Raw genomic sequence first — 9,428 nt, forward strand, 5'->3', positions numbered from 1 at the left:
GATGGTGGAATCTACAGGTGAGGACAATGGGCTCAGAGATGTGACATGACTCGCCTGGAGTCACAGGCCACAGAGCAGGAAGTAGAATCTGCTAACCAACCAAGGAATGCGAGTCATGGGTGGCTCCATGTAACCCACTACAGTTTGGTTAGACATTCTGCCTTTGAAGCCATTCATGGTTAAAGCCCCACATTTGCTTGGATTGACGACGTCACAGTCACATTGACTGGTATGGTTTTGCTGTAGAGACAGGCAATTTTAGGGCGTTTATCTTCATGTCTTGGTGACTAGTCAGGACATGTGCTGGTGCTGCAGAGCTGCCTTCCTCATGGTCCAGGCTTGGCTGCTGGGCTCAGGAGCCCTGAGTCTGTGCTCGACCTGCTTCCCTAAGGGCGGGGGCTGCCATTGCTCACACACCTTCTCCTTGGGCAGGGCACAGTGTTGAGGCTTTATCCACATCTATGATCTCACTCACGTCCCAGCACAACCTTGTGAGTGGTTTTTCTTATCATTCCAACTCTCAGACTCAGAAGGCTAAGGAACTTGATGAAATTCAGAAAACCAGTGAGTGAGAAACCCAAGAGTGGAATGTACGTCTTTCTGATTCTACAGTGCGTGCTCCTGGCATCTTATAAAGTAGGTGTACAACACGCTGCCACTCTAACTTCACAGGACAAGCAGGGAGACGGCTTAATCTCCCCGCACTCAGTGCCCTCAGAGGGTCTGGTGAGACAAGGGGAGGAAGGAAGTAGCTCTTATCTGTGGTCCTTTCTTACACATCTCTTCCTGTCTCTTAGAAAGAATTTAGAAAGTGTCGAATTTGTTTTAAAATACTCTAAGAAAGAAAAACGTGTGTGTGTGTGTTGGGAGAGGGCAGATAGATGAAACAAGACTGACAGGTTTTTTATAATTTTGAATGTAGGTACTGGAGATACAGGGTTTCATTATACTAATCTCTTTATTTTGTGTATGTTTGAGGTTCTCCATAATAAAGATTTAAAAAGGAAAAAAGATTCAGCTAAAAGAATGTTCATCCTGTAATTGTTTATGATCACAAAATATAGGAAATATTCTAAATTTTAGCAATGAGAGATACTTTAAATAAATGATGTTACATCTGACCCATGTATTTACAATTATGTAGATGTAATTTATTCATGTGGAAAATATACACAATATGCTAAATAAAAATAAAAAATAATTTCCAGGAAAAGATAGATATTAAAATTTCATTTTGATTTTTTAAGTGTATATTTATACTTTAATGTTTGTGTTTATACCTGTATTGAAAAGAATCTAGAAATATTCTTTGAAGACTTAACTTCATATACTTAGATAACACATGAACTTTCAAAATGAAGATGTATCACCACTGCAATTAAACTTTTTTTACTTTTTGTGTGTGTGAGGAAGATTGGCCCTGAGCTAACACCTGTGGCCAATTTTCCTCTTTTTGCTTGAGGAAGATTGTCACTGAGCTAACATCTGTGCCAATCTTCCTCTATTTTATGTGGGATGTTGCCACCGCATGGCTTGAAGAGCGGTGCTATGCCCATGTCTAGGATTCGAACCTACAAACCCCAGGCCGCCTAAGTGGGGCAGGCGAACTTAACTGCTACACCACTGGGCTGGCCCCTGTTTTTACATTTTTTAAATGGAGATCATAAAACTGCATGTATAAGATGGTCATATTTTCATTTAAGAAAAAAACAAAGGAAAAGGAAAGACTCAGAACCAGAACCTGGACATAGAATGCAGGCGATACCTCAAAATTACAGGACCAGAGCTAATCAGCTGGAGGGAAAGTTTGGGAGAAAAACAGGACCAGACCCATTGCCCGCCAGGAGCACAGAACATGAGCGCTCTCCCCCCAAGCCTGGGAAGGCAGTTAGCGCTCAGCGCAGTGCAGGGCTCGGCCACCACTGGTTAATTTGAACAGCTCCTCTCTGCTCCACTACGGGAATGTGCATTCCCTGAATAGAGGGTGACTTGAGCTCATTATTTCTTACAGTAGAAAGTTCTGATAGAAGTAATTCTCCTTTGAAGAGAGAAAGGCAGCGACGAACAAAACAGTGGGGGGAGTCGCTCCTGAGAGTGTCACCAGTGTCTGCCTGGTGACAGCTCTGCTGAGTGACCTTACAGGTAACAAGGTGCAGCCCCTTCCAGGGACGAGGGAGCTGAGGCTGCCGATGGACTTTTACTCCAAGGACAAGGCAGAGGATAAAGTAAACGAGTCCATTAGGATGCTGTAGGCCCTCGAGGGGATCGTAATTGTAGACAAAATCGTACCAGCAGACTCATGCTGTCTGGCTAAAGGGAAAATCTGTAGTTCAGACCATGAAGGAGGCAGCTGGGTCTGTTGCTTTAGATAACATAAATGTAAGGTCAGAAATCTTACCCCGGACGTGCTATAGTGTGAGGCTCTCATCCGTATCCTTTAGCCATCAAGCACAAAGATAAGCTAATATGTCAAAGCAATACTAATGGGACTCTGTGGCTTCTATTAATCAAGTGTCTCCAATCAATTAGGGGTTTTAACTTAGTCATCCCAACATAAATATCTTTTAACATCAATTAAGGCCACTGTTCATCATCATGATGGCTTTGTCATGGTATGTGGGGTGTTTTTGCTGCTGAAATTTTAACAGAGAGGAAGAAAAGACACTTGGGGCAAAGTAGAAGATTTCCTAGCCCTTGACCCACACTTGCGTCAGGGAACAAGGATCAGGTCTGTGCTGTGCTGGAGGTGCTCCCCATTCAAGTGCTCCTTGAGCCTGCCAGGGGAGGTGTCACTCAATGGGACAAATATTCTTCAATAACCTAGTTTGAGTGAGAAACTCTGCTAGGCCCTGGACTTTACTTGTTACACTGAATAAATAAAGAATTGAAAACCCATCATCTTCTCACAAAGTTTTCAAAGTTAAATGATGCCAGAAAATATCTAAATGCTTAAGAAATGTTGATCAGTATTAAACATTATAACTTCCGATTTAAGATTGAGTTGCACCTATGGCAAAGAGATAAAACCAATTCTATAATCATTTTCACGTGCTCCTCCTGCCACACCCTTTCACTTCTTTCCCACATAAAAATCGGCAGTAGGGGCTTTTCTGTTCCAATTACCCTGCAGTGGCGTAATCCTGCCACACGAACCATAATCATCAATAAGTACTCTGAAGTACCTTGAATTACACTAGGTCTTAAAAACTTCTCTAAAATTTCCCCCCAATGTTTAGTTAAGCAGTGGTTCTTAACCTTTTAGGGCTATGTCGTGTGCAAATTCTGAGGAGTCCTCAGAATCCCCGACGCCCGTGCAAACCCCAGGTTCAAGTCGGCATAAACAGGAACCATCTGTCCATCCATCCCTCCACCCACCCACCCACGCGTTCATCCATGAATTCATTTTTACCCACCTTAGGAAGAGGAAATTGCCCTGAGACTGGGGAGAGCCATTACCAAATCATAACTGACATCAGACATATGTTTAAATATTTATTAATACTCATTCAGAAGTCATATATGATTCAGATGCTATATACAAATATTCAGATAAACGCTTTCAAAACATTTGTATTTACCCCCCTCCTTAACAAATTTTAAGCATCCTCAAAATATACACTTATATTTTATACATTTATGTGTATCACTGTGCCAATATATTATGTACATTATAAAATACACACAAAATATGTGTTTTTAAAAGCTGACTTTAAATTAAATATAAAGTTCTGATATTTTCTTCTCTCACCAATATAATATACGTGTATATCTCGGATATACACATCCCACTGTAGAGGTACTGAGTTAGGAGTTATGTTGTGTTGCCTACTTGCATGAGTGGCAAGTCCCACATCCCATACTCGAGCAGATATAAGAAATAAACGCTAGCCGCTCTATTTTCTCATGGAATCTTTTTGGAGAAGTGATGCTTCCCTTATTCTTTCATATGACCCAAGAAGTTTTCTTGGAATGTATGGGTGTGGTCAACTTCTTTGTCTACATAAGTTTAGTTTCACAGACACTGAGGACATTCTGATCCAGAGGAAGATGTCCTGGTACTCATGGGCTCAGAAGCTAATCAGGAGGCAGACACACAAATGGGTAGCTGGCGGTGCACTGAGTGCTGTGTACTCTGGGGGCACAGAGCAAGGTGCTGCAGGCTGGCCACCCTTGTCCTTCCCCCAGACTGCCGACAGGATCCAAGCCCACAACGTGGATGTGCAGTCAACACGCCTCTATGAACCATCACTTCTTCGTAAACCTCAGTGAAATCACAGATCAGACTTCAACATCAGAACTCCTCTGTTGTATTCCTTGACCATCTTGAGTGAAAAATAAACATACACACAGAATGACATATGATATTCCCACAATTCGTCTATCCATTCCTTTACTTTTTCACCATTGTCAACGCTACAATCAACAGCACACCTCTTTCCCCAGTGGATGGTGGCAGCTCTGCACCATTGTATCAATCAAAAAAATGAGAAACAGAGCACTGGTGACTTATGATAAAGCAGAGCGGAGTGGGAGAGCTTTGTCATCTCCGGGGAGATAAGGACAGTATTGTTCGTTTCATTTCACCAGGGGCTAGCACAGCACCTGGTACTGAATGGAATTTCTACAAACATTTGACGAAGGCATATAGATGTTGGTAGCCCTCCCGGATGCAAATTAGCTTTTAGGACAGAAGTGAAAAATGAGGTTGGGGACATCTAGAGACTGATAGAACTTGGAATGCTATAGTGCTGAATGAAGCCCTAGAAATGCTGGTAAGTTTTTGACGAAAAAGTGGGAAATAATGACAGTTGCTTTTGAGAAAGAGAATAACCGTAATATTATCACCCATCTTTACTGAGTATTTACCATGCCCCAAGCACTGCCTAATTGCTTCATTGTGATTAACGCGATTGATCTTCACAGCAACCTTGTTAAGTGAGTACTTTCATGTTCATTACTTCATAGAAAGGGAAACCGAGGCACCAAGAGGATGAGTAGCTTGGACACCAATAAAGGTCAGAGCACTCTTCTGCACCAGGCCCAGGACTCTGCCCATCACGTGAACCCTGGTTTCCGGGGTGGCGTCAGGCAGCTTGAGGAAGACCCGGGCCCAGAGGTGCGGGAGGGCACAGACTGGGCGTCCCTGTGCCGGTGCGCAGCGAGCCCGCGAGGGAGAGCGGAAACTGCACCAGAGACGTCTCCCTCTCTGCCCGAGGCCATCTTTGCTGTCTGCCTGAGCAGCCTTTGTGCAGATTTTCCGGGATTCTCTGCACATCGCCAGGAAGTCAGGATGGCATAAGCACACAGCAAATGTCCCCTGCTCAGCACGCTCTCCAAGTAAACCCGCAAAGCCGGCCCGCCGCGTTCCCCGGCAGGCTTCAGCCACAGGACGAAGCAGCGCTCCTCCGTAAGGTTTTGAATACAAAGCGATTGTATCCAAATGTGTTTTATCTAATTTGACCTCACCAACCTCCGGAGGTGGAAGCATTTGCGGTTTTTAAGTGACACAGCAAACACTCTCTTTAGAGAGGAAGCGAATCCTCCTTCTCTCGGGAGCCTGTGTTCTTCAGCCTTCCCGGAGTGGATCAACACGGATTTTTATAGCTGCTGATGGGCTGGTTTGGAACCACATTTGTCCATCAGTTCAGACAGAAGTGCTGACTTTTTTTTTATTTTGAGAAAGTGGAAACAAGCTAAATCTGTTTGTTTCCGTTTCACGGGATCTTAGGTCCGAATCCATGTTCTTTCTGTTTTAGTTCTGTACTTCGTGTTCCCAGGGTATGATGCACAGGTGATCTTTGCAGCCATCTGAGCTCTGTCTTGGTCCTTGGGTGGAAGTGCTCAGCATTCACGGAAATGACCAAGGCGGGGCCACTTTACCGCTACTCTCAAGCCCATAGGAGCGCCGACGCACACCTCTTAGAGAAAGGCTTTGCAGGCTCTTTAAAAGACTCAAGCGCGGCCGGCCTACTCTCTGTCATCTGTGTCATCCGGCGGATTCTTCTTCCCCGTGGTGGTTCGCCATCTCCACCTCCCACCCCCATGCGTGCCTCTGTTCCGTTTCTTCACCAGTTTTCCAGGATAATGTAACTGTCCTGCAGAACCACCGCGTGTGATGTGATGGCACAGAGGGAAGCACTGGGAGTCGTCCTGGGAGACTCTGAGTGCCACGCTGTTGAGAACAGGGGCCTGGGCGGAGCCCAGTCGAGTCCTAGCTCGCACCTGTGTCAGTATGAGACTGTGGGTGTCACTTGGCTCTCTGAACTTCAGTGTCTTCATCTGTAAAGTGGGCAAAATAATAATAATAGCTCCGTGTACTGATTGAGGCTCCTTCTGTTGCAGGTGACAGAGACTCTGCTGAAATTCACTTACGCAGAAATGGGGGCATCGGTTCACACACTGTAGGACAGAGGACACATGGACCTGGGTTTGGATCTCTGTCCTTTCTGCCTACCCCCTTCATGTTGCCTCGTCCTCTCCAATTGGGCCTTGCACACTGGCAGGGCCTAGGCCACAAAAGGCCCCACATCCTACCAGCTCTGGCCTGGGAGGCAGAATGGAGGTATCCTCCCAGGGCCAGCCAGAGGTGTCCAGAGGAGGCTGTGATTGAGCTGGCTTGGCCCCAAGCCCACCCCAAACCAAGCACTGGTCAGGGCTGTGGCATAATTTGAGGCCCCAAACTCCACCAGGACTCCCTGCCTGGTCAAGGAGCCACGGGAGCAAGGTGTGCTGGGATGGCAGAGATGAGAACCGCCATATTACCTCACTGGGTCTGGGTGAGGCAGAATGGCAGATGGACACAAAGCACCTGGGCAGATTATCTGGAACAGAGTGATCACCCAGGCTTGGCCCTTAGTACTGACATGGCAGGTGCAGGCCGAGGGGCAATGCTGCCAGGAGCCTTGGGAAGCAGAGGAGAAGATTCTCAGTAGATGGGAGTGGACCGAGAGGGCGCTTTCTGGAAATGGCTTGGGCAGGCTGGTGACACTGTGCCTGGGGATTTACAGGGCTGCATTGAAATCTTACCTGACCCATTGCTGCGGGAGCAGGTGGACACACCCACACGCTCACACCTACCTGCTCACACACACTCACATCGTGGCTCACACACATTTACACACACACTTGCACACCCACACACTCACTCATGTACTCACACACATGCTCGTGTGCTCACACTATACTCATTCACACATGTACTTGCATTGCACACATGCTTACACATTCGTGTGCACACTCATGCTTTTGTACACTCACATCCAGCCCTTCCTGGCCGCATTGCCTTGCCCTGGGTTGATGGTACAGGGTAAGAGTCCCCAGGAGATAGGGGCATCCTCCTGAAGGCATCCCAGAATATAGGTTTGCATCTGTCAGGGTTTTGCCAGGAAAGAGGTGGTGACTGAGGGGACTTCCATGACAAGACAACTTACAACAGTGGGACCTAACTTAGAGAAACCAGAAAGAGGTGCTGGAGCATGGGGACAAGTAGCAGCAGAGCAGGGCACCGCTCTCAGGCCTAAAGGGGCACGAGAAGGAGTGGGTCCCCAGCCTGCAGAGAGAGCAGTGGCTGCAGGAGCGAAATGGCCAACAGAACTGGGCCTTTGGTAAAAGAACCAGGGAAATAAGATCTCCTTGATGTTTCCTCCCACTCTCTGATCTCCTGCCACTGCCACCTATTGACCCAGACCAGCTGGCCACCAGAAGGAAGGGAACCAGTTGAGGTGGCCCACACTGGTCAGCCCGCAGAGCTCCGAGCAGATGGGGAAGTGGAGAAGGGACCGGAGGGACGGGGAAATAGCCAGCTCCAAACCCACAGGGAGTGCTTCAGGGACCAGGGGCCTCTCCCAACAGTTCAAGGTCAGAGGGACATCTAGATGCCACCACAATGTAATTTTCAGGACCCCCAGATAGATAGCCAGCTCGGGAGACTCCTCGCCCTCATGGCCCCTGAAGCTGGGGTCAGGGGTCAGGGCATGTCCTAGCTCCGCCCATCAGGGAGGCAGCCCTGGATGGGCAGCAGTCAAGTCTTGGAGGCTTGAGACCACCTGTGCTGGAATCTTCCTCTGCTGTGTGACTTTGGGCAAACCAACTAACGTTTACGAGCCTCAGTTTCTTCTCCATGAAATGGGAATAACCCTTCCTCACAGGATTAGTCTAAGGATTTAGATAACACAAGTAGGACTCCCAGGACAGTGCTGGGAGATGTGCACTACACCGTGGCTATTATTATGAGGCTTAAAGGGAAGAGTTACTTAGTTGATAAAACTGTTTTACAACTTTTTGGAACATTTTTATGACTTCAGAGATGCAAGGGAAACCTTCGTGGCGTAATGCACATGAGCTTCCACTTAAGGTTTTGGCTGCAGAGATAGCACCTTGTCGGGGTGCTGGAAACTCTCCTGCTAACTTTCTTCCCTCCTGTTTCCACCACAGGCACAAAACTCTGTGGTGCTTTTTCGTTCTAACACAGAGCGCTAACTTGCAGTTGATCATCATAATGACCTGGGAACCTTGTTAAAGATCCCTGGGCCCCCTGTGAATATTCAGATCCTCTAGCTCTGGAGTCCAGCCTGGGAAGCTGGGTTTTGGACAATTGCCCCAGGTGTTTCTGATGCACAATCAGGTGTGTGAACCAGTATAATGATGTACATTTCGGACTCAGAAGGACTGTGTCAACATGGGGTAATGGGATGGATACCCATAGCCTCACTGATTCAGAGCAGATGGATGGGCTGGCATTTCAGTGGCTTTTATGTTTTAGCATCTTGTCCTGGTCCAAACTGAGGGCGTTTGGGCGCGTGCTCGTGTGTGCTTCACGTCACCTTCCAGCGTTCTTTGGTTTGACTGTTGGCGTTTTCTAGAATGATGTCCTGGGCCAGTAGTCTACCAAGAATGACGTGGCTCCACAACTTTGGCATTAACTGAGAGGTTCAGTTACTCTGCGTTTTGGCTTTAGGTTGTTGTTAAGGGTTACCTAACTTGGGAATCTGTGTTATCATCCTTTAACTCAGTGGTTCCACTCTGTTTGGAGACCTGGAAGGTCTTCTCCATGCAGCGTGTGTTGAACGCACCTTTTCCCTTGCACCTAACAGGGAATATGGTGCAGCATTTCTGATCCTGGTCCCCACTTCCTCCCCTTCTGGCTGCCCTCCTTCTAGCCCATCCTGGGGAGCGAGCATTGAGTGTCCTCTTCTTTAAATGCCAATGAGGGTCTATTGCTCCCCTGCTTAAACCCTGGGATAGCTGCCCCTCCACTTCCTATGACATCTGCCCTCTAAATTCACCTCCCCCTCCTGCCCACTCCCTCACTGGGCTTCTTTATGTTCCTTGAACTTACTGAGTGTTCTGCTTAGAGCAGAGATTTCATCAACTCTCCAACCTCCGTTCCCAGGGGATTATTCCAGACCATTCATAGTAATTCCATTCCC

Source organism: Equus asinus, chromosome 7 (assembly GCF_041296235.1).
Source record: "Equus asinus isolate D_3611 breed Donkey chromosome 7, EquAss-T2T_v2, whole genome shotgun sequence".
In the NCBI taxonomy this organism is placed as follows: domain Eukaryota; kingdom Metazoa; phylum Chordata; class Mammalia; order Perissodactyla; family Equidae; genus Equus; species Equus asinus.